The sequence below is a fragment of the Hippopotamus amphibius genome, chromosome 13 (genome assembly GCF_030028045.1).
Source record: "Hippopotamus amphibius kiboko isolate mHipAmp2 chromosome 13, mHipAmp2.hap2, whole genome shotgun sequence".
In the NCBI taxonomy this organism is placed as follows: Eukaryota; Metazoa; Chordata; class Mammalia; order Artiodactyla; family Hippopotamidae; genus Hippopotamus; species Hippopotamus amphibius.
In genome coordinates this window covers 30547607-30561014 of record NC_080198.1, presented here as the reverse complement: position 1 = coordinate 30561014, position 13408 = coordinate 30547607, and the positions used below count along the sequence as shown (strand labels likewise).

General features: G+C 42.8%; 1 protein-coding gene across 5 annotated transcripts in view; it reads left to right on the top strand.

Moving 5' to 3' along the window:
* ABHD6 (abhydrolase domain containing 6, acylglycerol lipase) overlaps positions 1–13408 on the top strand; it is a 91735-nt gene that overhangs the window by 25357 nt on the left and 52970 nt on the right. For all 5 annotated transcript variants that reach the window (XM_057705032.1, XM_057705028.1, XM_057705029.1 and 2 more), the window contains exon 2: positions 6586–6713. The gene's annotated coding sequence lies outside the window, so the exon portion shown is untranslated. The remainder of the gene's footprint in view (positions 1–6585; positions 6714–13408) is intronic.

The window sequence follows — 13408 nt, the reverse complement described above, 5'->3', positions numbered from 1 at the left end:
GGAGCAAACTGAGGCTCATGCCCGAGGACGCACAGCTAGCGTGTGGCAGAGCTGGGGTTCCAGCCCAGTCACTCGGACTGCAGATCAGCCTTCTCCGCCACCAGATGAGACACACCAAACCTCAGTAAGAAACCTGCAGGTTGGGGCTACTGAGGAGATAAAAGAGAACTTCCACTTTTTATTTTATACACTTGGGTATTGTTTGATTTTTTTTTTTTTTTACAAAAACGTAATTATTTAGTAATTGGAAAGATAAAGTGCTAAAAGCTTTTTATTCTTTTAAGCTTATTAAACAGTGCATGCCAATATGTCCTTCTATGCCCGCTTAGCCTCAGGCAGCTCCCACCCAGCCCCAGGAGTCACTGATAACATGAGGGGCTGGAGGGACAAGACGGCCCTGGTGGCCCAGGGACAGCAGAAACCCTCTGTTCCTCCTTCTGTCGGGCTCTGGTGTTGGGAATTGGGACTTTGAGAGTCTCTTCCAGAAGCTTGGGGCCTGGAAGGAAAGGCAGACACTGGCCTGACCCACACTGAACACTCTAAGGTGTCCTTCCTTCTGCCTCTTAGTGGCTATGGATGACGTTTCCGTGGCATGTACTTCCAAACGCTAGCCTGTAAGGTGCTCCTGAAAAGAAGGGTACACGTGTATCATTCCTTGGAGATTTGTAATGCACACTAGCATATTAAATGTCCTGAAAAGTCCTGTCATAAACAAAGCTGCTTAGCTGTGTTGGAAAAGTATGTCCTGATTTTATTGTCCATGGAACCCTTTTCTTCACATAATTCCTTTTAGTGTCTTGAGCTGTGTCCATCTTGGGAAACACCATCCTGACTGAGCAGGGACAGTCTGATCCCCTCAAACCCTTAAGCTCCTTGTCAGTCGTCCCTACTGAAGGGTCCCATGTGTGTCATATGAATGGGCAGATGTGCGGATCAGGCGTTGAGATGCGTGGACCCAGACACCACTGGCAGTCATGGCCGTTCACCGTGGGCGCTGGGGGGGCGGGGATCAGCGGGGGACAAAGGGTGCCTCAGAATGTGAGGACAGCAAGATGGGGATCCCAGGGGGAGCGAAAGTGTCACAGGCTGTGTTATCCAAGCGGCAAAAAGAAACAAGGGGCCTGGGACTTCCCTGGCAGTCCAGTGGTTAAGACCCTGTGCCTCCACTGCAGGAGACACAGGTCAGGGAATTTCTGCAAAAAAAAAAAAAAAAAGCAGAGGGCCTGTAGGAGAGTTTCCATTATTGGCAGGAGATGAACCGCGTGACTAAAGGCAGGTGTTTCCAGTGACTGATGCCATTCCATGTGTCATAAGGAGTGGGCCCTAGCAGTAAGCTTATAATCAATGCAAATTGCTCTAGTCATTAATTTTCGTAACCTGCTTGGGGTTTGGGGCAGGGAAGGTGCATTGTTTAAGGTTGTGTAACTGTGACAGACCTCACCTTTGTACGATGGTTTCCAACCGATGAAGCAGGCTCTGGTTTTGACCTCACACAGCATCTTCCCACACGGGGCTGTGTCTGGACCTCAAGCAGGTTGCTCTCTGCAGGCAGTCACAGCTCTGACTAGAGCCCTTCAAAGGCTCTTTATTTGACATAAAGACCAAACTCCTTATTGTGGCCTCTGCCTACCCACCCCTTCAAGGTCACATTCTCTATTCTCTTCTTCCCCCGCTGACCTCCCCTTGTCCTGCCTGGCTTTCAGTTCCTCCCTCAGAGCCTTTACACAGCTGTTCCCTCCACCTGCAGGGCTCTTCCTTCCTCCCACTTCCGTCAGCTTCAATGCCACTCTCTCCCTGGGCCCCCTCAGCCCATCGGGGACTTCCCTCATTCTCTTTCATGGAGACCCGGTCATTGCTTCATGGCATGTATGACGATGTCTTATTATCTATGAGCTTGTGTGTTGTCTAAAGTCTTTTCACCCCCTCACCCTCAACAGCTCACATGGGGCGGGGCACTATGTGTGTCTGTGCTGCCCAGGACGGCACTGGGCACGTAGCCGGTGCTCAATAAATCATTGTTGAATGCATGATATGTTGCTCTGACTGACTCCAGAGCCTAGCTTCTCGACCACCCTGGGAGGTTGCTGAGCCAGGGGAACTCAAGTCCTTGGATAACCAAGGGAGACCCCAGGCCATGGAGACTAAAGAAATAATAACAGCAACCACTACACACCATCTGCCTTTCTCGGAGCACTAGGAGATAAGTTCTCATATAACTCCCTTACCTCTGGAGCGGAGCATGGAGCAGGCTTCTCACCCTCAGCACTGGTAACATTTGGGGCCAGATAACGTTGTGTTTTGGGACTGCCTCATGTGTTGTAAGATGTTTAGCAGCATTCTTAGACTTTACCCACTAGATGCCAGTAGCACTCCCCTAGTCACGACCACCAAAAATGTCTCCAGACATTGCCAAATACCCCCACGAGGGTGGAGATCACCCCATGTTGAGAATGCTGGTGTGCAGGTTAAAGCATATGCACGTCCATTTGTGGCTGTTCAACCTCAGGCAGATGTCTAAACCTCTCTGTGCCCATTTCCTCACTTTTCAAAATGGGGATAATAATAGCTCTTACATGGTAGAGCTGTGAAGATTTAGTGAGTTTACAACTAAAGGGCAGACTCAGGACAGTGTCTGGCCCTTAGGGGTGTTCAATTAGGGTGATATTCTGTCTTCAGAATAAACTGTGCAAAGAAGGGATTGCCATCCCCATTTTACAGATGAGAAAATTGAGACTAAAGAAGTCAGGCCTCAGTCGCTGACTGTGGAGTGACATCAAAGGCAGGAATTCGGGTTCTCAGGATTAATTCCCTTTGCCAGATCTTCATGGGTACAAGTGGTCCATTAACTCCAGACCTCTCATCTAACCAGTTGCAAACTCTGAGCTGGTGGTGTTGTAATTAATGGCTTAGATCTGCCAGGCTGGGACTAGGGTGAGGCAAATGAGGCACTGGCCTCAGGTGCAAACTTTAAGGGGGTGCCAAACAACTCAGTAATCAAGATAAATAATATTTTATGCAATATTTTGAATAATTAATTTGAATAATTATTCAAATTAATGCAGAAACATCCATAATGAACAGAGTATCAAAATCTTAAATAAAGGCAAGATCCAGCCCTATGTTTTCATGACTCTGTCCCTTTCAACTCACCCTAATCCTGCCCCTGGGATCTGCAGATCTGTGCAACCACTCGTGTGTGCACACTTGGTGGGAAGGATGACATTGGAGAAAACAGCACCCTCTTCTGGCTGGTAGTGAACACTGCTCCTTTTCTAAGGAGCCAAGTTCACCTTTCTTGCCCCTTGAAGCAGCATCTCCATGGTAGAAGAGTCTCTTCGGGCACAACAGTGCTTTTCATCCTGACCCCTTAACGGGACATCTAGCTTAAATGTTGCAGGCAGGTCAAACGATGCAGTTGGAGCCCCTGGCCCACCACTTCCCACTGACTTCTGCACTGCACTAGATTGGTTGCCTTTCTCGTTACCACCTGTGCAGACAAGCCCAATGACCTCTCTCCACTTCTACGGAAGATTCTAAAGCTGCCTGTTAATAGAAAGTAGGCCTTTCCAGGCTTGCCACAAAAAGGGATGGTGAAGAAACAGGACCAAGAGTCTTTTCACAGCTGCTGGCTAGTGAGCAGGGAGCTGGCTGCTTCCTTAACTGCACAGTTTCTTATCCTTCTTTTAAATGTTTCGTAGTTCTTAGCTTCATTTTATTTACTTATGTTTTACTTTTTATTTTGAAATAATTTCAAACATGCATGAAAGTTGCAAAAATAGCTCCCAAACTCACATACCCTTCCTTCATCCAGATTCACCAGTGAACCACAGGACAATTATAATTATAAAATATTTTAGCAATTATAAAACTAGAAAGTTTAGCAATTATATGATATTATTAATCTATAGACCTTATTCAAATTTTACCAGTTGTTCTAATAATGTCCTTTATAGCAATGTTTTCTTTCTGATCTAGAAGCCAGTCCAAGATTATGCATTGTTCTTAGCAGTCTTGTCTCCTTGGTCTCCTCTATGCTTTCTTTGTCTTTCATATCCTCAACAATTTTTAAGTGTACAGGCCAGTTATCTTGTTGAATCTCCCTTAATTTAAGTTTGGGGACTTCCCTGGTGGTCCAATGGGTAAGACTCCATGCTCCCAATGCAGGGAGCCCAGGTTTGATCCTTGGTCAGGGAACTAGATCCAGCATGCATGCCGTGACTAAGAGTTCACATCCCACAACTAAGAGTTCACATACCACAACTGAGGGTCCACATGCCACAACTAAGAAGCCCACATTGCTGCAACTGAGTCCGCATGCCGCAGCTAAGAAGCCTGCATCCTACAGTTGAGTCTGCATGCCGCAACTGAGTCTGCGTGCTGCAACTAAGAGTCCACATGCCGCAACTAAGAGTCTGTGTGCTGCATCTAAGACCTGGCGCAGCCAAAATAAATAAATATTAATTAAATAAACATTTTTAAAAAGTTTGCAATTTCCTCATGATTACATTCACAGGACGCGTTTTGGGCATGAATACTACGTATGTGTCTCATGGAGTTTCTTAAATGAGCTTTTCCTAGTATTCACAGGGCAGCCGGGTGATTCTGAGACACAAGAAGCAGATTGATTTAAAAGCTCTTAATAACAGCTAACATTTATTGAGCACTTACTGTTTGACACTTCTGTATGCACTTGTTGATTTGGGGGCTGTTCTCCCATTGGAACGATGTTGTATGCCATGCTTATGTTGGGTCACAACAGTGTAAAACAATAATAGCGGATACAGACCTTGTTAGGGTATAGAGGGTATTAAGCTGAATTAAGCCCCATATTATACATACTCTTTATAGGTACTAGGTTTTTAAAGCCTCCCTACCATCAAGTATTACTACTGTTCTCATTTTATAGACGAGGAGATGGAGCCTCAGAGAAGGTAATTCACTTGCCACAGGTCTCACAGCTAGTAAGAGGCACAGCCAGGACTGTTCAACACCAGAGATCAAGCACCTGGTCAGTCTCCTGGACCATGTCTCCCTGGCACATAGCGGTGACAAGGTCTCATCAGTATTCCATCTCAGAACACCGAGAACAATGCATGTCCCCATCCCTCAAGACTCCCTGCAAATAGGGTGCTTTCTCCCTGTATTCTGAAGCCTCCTGCTTACCCCACACAGAAGGCACATGAGAACTTGGGAAACAACCCAGGCTGTGAGTAGGGGACCTCAGTAGGTTGTGTGGTGTTCTCTAGGCACCCCCTCTGGGTCATTATGCATTAGGCAATTATTTGCAAACCATTGAAAACCACATCAATCCCAAAGATAGGGTGAGGAGGGTAGTTATGAGCAGATGATGACAGTCTTTAACCAAATCGTGATTCATGAATGAGTCTGAAGGCAGGAATCCCATTTCAGGATGGAATTTTCCCTCCATAGGCAGAACCTGCTCCAAAGGCGTTCCCAAACTGGATTTAGATGCAGGCCACTGTCATTCATAACACATGACCTTAAGAAATCAGCCTACTAAGTGTGCAGAGGGTATGAAGAACAATAAGACAGCTTCTGCCCTTGGGGACTCAAAAATTGAGAGTTAATTGGATGTACCTTCCATTTCAGTGAGTTTTCTGTGCCTCTGAGCTGCCATTCTACCTCCCGTGGCCACGCAGTGCCATGATGCTGAGTTACCAGAGTGTAAATCGGGGCTTCAGACCTTCTTGAGCCCCATTGGCCACCATTTCATCTGGACTATTGTGGCTTCTCTGACCGCAGAGTCGGGGAGGGTGTTCAATGGTCCTGGTTTGCCCAAGACTGCGGGGTGGGGGTGTTCATGTAAAGACAGGGAAAGTCCCAAGCAAATCAGGATGAATTGGTCACCCTAATGTTGGGAACAGGAGTAGCAGGAAGGGAATGGGTAGGTGGGAGGGCATTAATAGTAGACAACACTTATTTTTTTTTAAGAACTTTTATTGAGATAAAATTGACATACAATAAACTGCATATATTTAAAGTGTACAATTTGATATTTTTTTTTATTAGTAGTGTATATATGGCAGTCCTGATCTCCCAGTTCATTTCCCCCCCAGCCCCCACTTTCCCAACTTGGTGTCCATGTTTGTTCTCTACATCTGTGTCTCTGTTTCTACCTTGCAAACCGGTTGATTTGTACCATTTTTCTATTTTCCGCATATATGTGACAACACTTATTTTGTTAAGAACTTAGTAACACTGAGAACAAATATATGAATTAAGTACTTTATTACCCTTGTTTTGTAGAGTTGTAAACTGGGACCCAGAGAGAGTAAGTAACTCGTCAGAAATGCACCTTTAGTAAATGGCAGTCAGGCCTTCTGGGGAGCAGTCCGTGTTCCCAGCCATTACTCTGCACTGCCTCAGAGGTCTCATGTGTGAACGTGATGCAGATAAAGTCTCAAAACTGTATTTGAAAAGCTGGCATGTTCTGTAAAGCTCAAGAAAAGATGGTATATCTCTGAATGCCTGTAAGTTACTGCTCAAATCACAAGTTCCTATTGGGGAATAAACATTAAATTTTTTAAAAAGTAAAAATAAACCATATTTGAAATGAATTCTCAGATTGGAAGCAGACTCCTCTGGAAGCAGAAGTCGGTGGAAGTTGTGTTTCCATGGAGACCCAATCACATCCAACCAGGCTGTGATCAAATGCAGCCACAGTGATGCGGAGCTGCCATCACTAAATTGAGGTGCATTTCTCTTTTTTTAACTTTAATTTGCATATATTTTATGCTGGATTAATTCCTAGGCCATAAGTTTTTGTTTCTTCAGTTTCTTCTGGGATAGCTTTTTTTTCTGTGCGACCTCCTCTTCTGGTTGAGGAGCCATCTGTTCTTTTTCAGTGAGGATCATCTCACTGCAGTGGGGAGAGCTCACACACAGGTTAATCCACCCATGAGCTCGCTGAGTCCTGCACTGCATCTTGGGGGCTTTGTCTACCTCGATGTGCTCAGTGACCAGAGAATCTGCATCTAAACCCTTAAGTTCAGTGTGACACTCTGCATTTTTCATCATGTGCAGTAAAACTCACCACTGTTTTGGGGCCATCAACCCTGCATCCAGCCCCTCTGTTTGGCCTGGGCACACCTACCATCTCCACCATTGTACTGACGGAAGGGCACACATGGCCCTATAAATTGACATCCTTCAGAAAGTGGTGGATTGGGGGGTATGCATACCCTTCATGGCCTGAGCAGTTTCACGAGTGCTCTGAAAGTGCACACAAAGATTTTAACCTCTTCATTTGAGTGATTTTATGGGGTTTTCTGGGTCAAGTGAAGAGTGAACCATTTTCAGAGGTCACCTCAGGCCGCTTATGAGAGGAAAAATGAGGTGCGTTTCTTGAGGAAAAGACCCCCAATGCCCATTCTATTGTTCTGGACTTTGAGGACTCTCCATGGCAGCCTGCAAAATGTAAGTCTTGTGCAAGGTCATAGGAGGCACTCATTGAGCACCATGTGACACAGCAGTTAGGAGCACGGATTCAGAAGACAAGTGTCTGCCCCATCAATTGCTGGCTACGTGATCTTGAGCAAGTTACCTAACGTCTAAGCCCTGTTTCCTCATCTGTTTCATGGTAGAAGTAATAACATCCACACTCATAGCTGCTGAAGATGAAAACAAATGGGCTAGTGCATGAAAAGCACAATGCCCAGGACAGAGTGTGGGCGGTGAAGACATGTCCACTGGCCACTAATTGCCATCTGCCCACGTTATGGATTTAAATGAAAACAGTCCATTTCAGAACTAACACTAAGGAGTGGATGACAGATATCCCCCACAGCTGCCTTCTTCTCCTGGCTTTGCCTGCCCCATCCCCAGTGTTCATCCTGTTTCCGACTCTTTGGCCTGTTCCCAGCTACTCGGGTGCTGCTTGGTTTCCCTTGCTCCCGGCCCGGCTGGGTACCCAGTACTCCCAGTCCCCAGGCCTCCAACCCAGGCGCCAGAACTACTGCTTGAAGGGTGACCAGACTATGATCCATCCATACAGATGTGTGACCTGGTTCCCTGCATGACCTCAGCAGCTCAGAGAAGAGACAGCATGGGAAGAAATGAGGACGCACTAGCCTTTCGATAAACTAGGTCAGGAAGCATCATGATTTCAGTGGCATAATGTGATGCACATCTTTGAAAGTTTCATTAAAATGTTCATGTTTAAGTGGCCTAAAGGTCCCAGCAGAGACAGATAAGAGGGAGAGGTCTTGGTACAGTGACATGGGTGAAATGGATGCTAAAGTGAGCCTGTGAGGCATGCAGCAAGAAGCCGTGGAGAAATGTATTTTCTTAGCAAGAAGAACTCTGCCCTGCATTCACATATGCGCATGTGCACACCTGCTGGCCACCTTCACCCATTGATGCCTGGCCCACATTTGGGGTCTTCATACTCTCTTTTCCATGACTCCCCTTTGACTATTCAAAGAGTTTTCAGGCGCCTCTAAGGATGGGTGAGCCCAGTAAATGCTTGATTTGGCAGGATCGTCTCTGTAGTCCTCGGAGGTTGGTACCATCATCAGTCCTTCATCATCATCCCCTGTCTCTACGTGAAGAAACTCAGGTTTACAGAGACAGCCAATGAGTGGCAGAGCTGGGCTTCATGAAGCCAGAGCCCACCATCTTCATCTGAGGTATGTTCAAGTGACTCAAGTACCTGGAGTGTTTCCTCATCTGCACCACCACCTGTGGATTCTTGCCTGCCCAGCAGCCATTAGTCACAATTCAGTACCCGCATCCCTAGTTTCCCTGGGGTGCTATATCTCCCCTGATCTAGCCACGTGGCTCAGGCGAGGTAGGAAAGGATTTCTTAAACAAGACATAAAAGCACCAAATATAAAGGATAATTTAAATTAAAATTAATGTTTGTTTAGCCCAAAATACTAAAGAAAGGGAAAAGATAAGTCACAAACTGGGAGAAGATATTTGTAACACATGTTAACTACAAACCATTACGACACGGACAATTAGAAAAACAAGGAAATGATATGAACAGGTATTTCACAGACACAGAAACAGGAATGGCAAATAAATACACGAAAGATTACTGAAGGCCATTAAGGATGGACATGAAGATTAAGATCACAATAAGATACCATTTCACCCACTAGATTAAGAAAGCCTTATTGTGCCAAGTGTTGGAACATCCTAAAGATGTTCTCTTATGCTGTCTTCTAAAAGTTTAAAGTTTTCGGACTTCCCTGGTGGTCCAGTGGTAAAGAATCTGCCTTCCAATGCAGGGGGTGTGGCTTTGATCCCTGGTCTGGGAACTAAGATCCCACATGCTGAGAGGCAACTAAGCCCTCTCGCCACAACTACTGAGCTCGCATGCCTCAACTAGAGAGCCTGTGTGCCACAAACTCCAGGGCCCAGGCACTCTGGAACCTGCACACCACAACTACACAGCCCATGTGACCTGCAGCCCGAGTGCCACAACTAGGGAGAAGCCTGTGCACCACAACTTGAGAGCCCACAACAAAGAGCCTGCATGCGCCACAATGAAAGATCCTGCATGCCTCAAGGAAGATGCTGTGTGCTGCACCTAAGACCTGATGGAGCCAAAAATAAATAAATAAATTTTTAAAAGAAATAAAAGTTTGTTTTTTCTTTTATATTAAAGTCTTTATCTTGAATTAACGGGGAGTGAGAATTGTTAAATTCCATATTTTTCTATACAAATAATTAATGGTTCTAGCACTTTTTACTGAATTGTCCTCACTTCCCTGGTGATCTGAAATGTCAGCTTTGTCATAAAAAGTTTCCCTATGTGCATGGGTCTGTTTCTGTGACTTCTGTTTCATTAGTGTTTTTAATCTGCCCCTGCATGAATATATACTGTCCTAATAACTGTGTGTTTTTAATAAACTTGGTATCTACCTTTCCTTCTTCATTGGGAGTATTTTGGCTTTTTTTTTTTTTTTTTTTGGAATTTTGCTCTTCCAAGCAATGTTAGAATCAGCTCATCTTCCTTGAAAAACCCCGTTGAGATTTTGATCGGAATTGCTTCTGATTTTGAAGGAAGTATTCCTAACTTTTCATTACTGAGGATCACACTTGCTGTAGGTTTTTGGTAGATGCCTTTTAACTGGTTAAGGAAAGTTCTCTTCTTAGGTTCCTATGAGTTATTACCATGCGGGACTGTTGAATTTTATTTTAAAATTTTGCAACTGTTTAGATGATCTTATAGTTTTCCTTTAATATGTTGATGTGGTTAACTATGAGAATATTTTTCCTAACTTGTTTATGCAATATCAACCTTTTAACATATTGCTGGACTCAATTTACTAATGTTTTACTTAGGATTTTTACTTCTATGTTTTTGAGTTATTTACGAGTAATATTGGTCTGATTGTTTTGGTATCTATTTGGCATCGTAGAGTGAGTTGGGAAATATGTCCTCTCTGTTTTCCGGAGGAACTTATGAGACAGTAGATGATCTATTCCTTGAAAGTTTAGATGTGCTTCTAAACTTTCTTAATGTTTCTGGACTTGTTTTCCTTTAAGTAAAGATTTCATCAATTTGTTTAGTAATTATAAGATATGTTTTCTGTTGTTTAGAACTGACATATTTTGCTGATGAATTGAACTCTTTATCATTATGTAGCGATCCTCTCCATTCTTAATAATATTTTTTGTTAGTCTATGTTATCTAATATTAATTTAGCTACACTAGCTTTCTTTTGGATAGTTTGTCAGGTATATAATTTTCCACACTTTTACTTTCAACCTTTCCAAATTCCTGTGTTTTAGGAGTGCCTCTTGAAACAGTGCCTCTTAGATTTTTTTTAACATTCAATTTGACAACTTCTTTTAACTGATGTGATGAGCTTAGTTAATTTGCATTTATTGTGATTGTTAGTATATCTGGACTTATTTTTACTATCTTTTGGGGGAGGGGAGTGTCACTTTTTTATTTACTTTTGGGTTGATTGGTTGTTTTTTTATTGGCTTATGTCATTTCCATACTTATATTGGTTCAGAAGATGTATATGTATGTATGTATGTACCTATATATATATATATATATGTCTCATTTGTATTATTTTAGTGAATACCATTGACTTTTTACCACACCTATTTAACAAAGGCCAGAGTTAATATACTAATTCATTTCCCACACAAATGCAAAGGCATTAGGACACTTTAACTCTTTTTTGATTTATTGTTCCCAGCATTTTTATTTTGACCTTGTATTAAATCTATAAATTATATATTACTATTGTCATCATTATTGTTTTCTACTGACAGTTTTGTTTAGATTCACCATATTTACCAGTTTCTTCACTTGCTATTCCTCTTTTCATTTCAGTTCTTAATTGAGTCATGTTTCTTCTTTCTGAAGTATATCTTAGGAGTTCAGTTAATCAACAGTTCCAGTTGTAAGATCACTTTGTTTTAATCCATATTTCATTCTCATTCTTAAAATGGTGAATAGCCAATTCTCAGGTCTTTGAAGATCTTATTCTACTATCCTTTAGCTTCCAGTGTTGCCATTGAGAAATCTGCTAACTATCCAATTCCTTCTTTTGCGAGTAATCTTTTTTTTTATATCTAGCTGCTTTTAAGATCTTTTGTTTTTATTTTATTTTTATTTTTATTTTAAATTATTTATTTATTTATTTATTGGGTGTGTTGGGTCTTTGTTGCTGCACATGAGCTTTCTCTAGTTGTGATGAGCGGGGGCTACTCTTTGTTGCTGTGCACAGGCTTCTCATTGCAGTGGCTTCTCTTGTTGCAAAGCATGGGCTCTAGGCGTGCAAGCTTCAGTAGTTGTGGCTCACGGGCTCTAGAGTGCAGGCTCAATACTTGTGGCAAATGAGCTTAGTTGCTCCACAGCATGTGGGGTCTTCCTGGACCAGGGCTCAAACCCATATCCCCTGCATTGGCAGGCAGATTCTCAACCACTGTGCCACCAGGGAAATTGCTACCTTATTATACTTAAAAATTTTTTTTGGGGGGGGTGGGCATGCCACATGGCACCTGGGATCTTAGTTCTCAACCAGGGGTCAAACCTGCGCCCCCTGCAGTGGAAGTGTGGAGTCTTAAGGACTGACCACCAGGGAAGTCCCTAAGATCTTCTGTTTTTAGTGTTCTGCAGTTTCGCTACAATGTTTCTTGGTGTGGATTTCCTATTATTTATCCTGCTTTATATGTTATGTTTCCTACATCTGTGGATTCATGTCTTTTTTCTGCTTTGGAAATTGTCAGCCATTACTCCTTCAAATTTGGCCCCTCTTCCCTTCTCTCCTTCTTTGATGCTGATTAAATAGATTTTTAGATCTTCTCAGTCTGTCCTGCGTTATTCCATATCTTTTGTCATATTGGTCATGTCATGTCACTGTGCTGATATGTCTGAGTAGTTTCTTTAGATATGTCTTCCAAATCACCATATTTAGTTAATCATGATCTATGAGAATACTTGGTGCTCTCTTATGGAGAGCATCCTTATTTGTGCTTGGAGTGAAGGAATGCTACCCACCTGAGGCTGCTGTAGCCATTCAAGGGTCTTGATAAATAGGGGACTCTCAGGTGCAGCTTCTTCAACTTAGAGCTGAAGGTTTGGTCTCCCAATATTATTTATGGGTCTGCTATACATATCTGGTCTTGGGACAACCTTGCATGTTACATTTATTTACTGCTCACTGCCCCCTACTCTTATTTTAACACACTTTAAGCCAAGCAACCCATGACAAAGTCTGTTTTATCCAGAATAGAGGTGTTTTGGGAAGAAGTGTGCTTCAGAATATCTGGTCCACTGTATGCCAAGATGCCATTTGAATTTTAAAAGCCTAAAGATGGGACTGTTAAATTTCATGATGTTTTTGGCCTACTCCAAATTATTGAAACAGTTTTTAACTCTGATTTTCTTCCCAGCTTTGTTTGATTTAAAATTTGATGACAAGTTTGGATTTCTGTTTATCTAAATTCTTTTTTTTTTTAATGTCAAGGACAGAGAATTGGAGAATTTCCATTAGAAAATTGCTTCCAGTCTGATATTGTCAGATTAAAGAAAGTTGGGCCACTGTTGTTTAACCTTCTACCAATCTACTGAGCTGTGATGTTATACAGTGTAGATTGCTTCATCTCGCCCATAAACATAATAAAATATTTTGTCCAAAGCCTACTACAGTCTGTATACAGTTCACACAGCAGTCTTCAGATCTACTTATGCTAGTAACTATTAAAAAATCCTTCCTTTGGTGTGATTATGCATGGTGAACCCATACGAGCTCTTGGTAGTTACCTCTTTTCTTTCATTTTAATAATCACGTGCAGACCTTTGCTAGAAATCACCACCATGCCTCTCAGTTTCTAGGTTTCTGTATCAATCTTTCTCCTTATTTGAAGTGGGACCCTCACTCTAATTAGAGTCTTCTGGCATGACTTCTTGAAG